At 49.3% G+C, this 892-nt stretch overlaps 2 non-coding genes across 2 annotated transcripts; both read left to right on the top strand.

Moving 5' to 3' along the window:
* Window positions 1–346: 346 nt before the first annotated feature.
* On the top strand, window positions 347–418 carry Pmar_PMAR022477. Its single transcript has one exon. It is a non-coding gene; the product is annotated as a tRNA-Gly (tRNA).
* An 87-nt stretch (window positions 419–505) lies between these two features.
* Window positions 506–578, top strand: Pmar_PMAR022476. The gene has a single exon. It is a non-coding gene; the product is annotated as a tRNA-Met (tRNA).
* Window positions 579–892: the final 314 nt, after the last annotated feature.

Here is an 892-nt window from a genome sequence, read left to right as displayed (position 1 = left end):
TCAGAACGCGTTGCGAAGATGAACCAACAGCCCAAATTCACGAGCCGCCGCATGCGGTTTCAAAATGTGCTTGCAAGCAGGAACTTCGATATCACGAAAAAGTTGTGCAGCTTGTGCCGAGCTAGCTGTAGTATGCGATGAGAACCTTACCAGTTGGAGTTATCAACCGAGATAGAATGCGGCCTACCATGGGAGAGATATAGTAGCAGTTCGCGATCTCAGGTACGCGTTTAAGGCCTAACCAGACTCTTGGCCGCGGGATGGTTGACGACGGTACGTCCGAGAAGGGATTCAGATGTCCCTCTACAAGTATCACAAGAATACTCAATCACTACATATGTGATATGCACCGCTAGTCTAATGGTTAGGATATCTGCCTTCCAAGCAGATGGTCCGGGTTCGATTCCCGGGCGGTACAGTTCGTATTAACGAGAGTGGGGTCTCTAGGCTATCGTGGAACAGTTATGCTCAGCACGTCAGGGCGATACAGGAGTTTGTACGCATGAGCAGCTTGGCGGAGTGCATAGCGTGTTGGGCTCATAACCCAAAGGTCCCTTGATCGAAGCAAGGAGCTGCTATTCATCACAATACACTCGAGATGGTTATTAAACTGAGAGGTGCAGCTTACCGACTGCATAGATCAGTCTTACCGAAAAATTTCCACTAAACAGAAACGGTGTTTTCGTACCATTCCGTGCGATTGGCCCAACCGTGCCAGTTCAGGGGAAAAACAACGTTAATAAAGCGTTGTCCGTGCATAGAAAAGAGCTATTCACCTAGAGCAGAACTCCTTGCAGGAATGATGAATGACCGCCCGGTACTTCAGAACGCGTTGCGGAGATGAACCAACAGCCCAAATTCACGAGCCGCCGCATGCGGTTTCAAAATGTGC

This window comes from Perkinsus marinus (assembly GCF_000006405.1).
Source record: "Perkinsus marinus ATCC 50983 genomic scaffold scf_1104296938140, whole genome shotgun sequence".
Lineage (NCBI taxonomy): Eukaryota > Perkinsozoa > Perkinsida > Perkinsidae > Perkinsus > Perkinsus marinus.
Note: the sequence above shows the minus strand (reverse complement) of the source record. Positions and strands in the feature narration are given on the sequence as shown.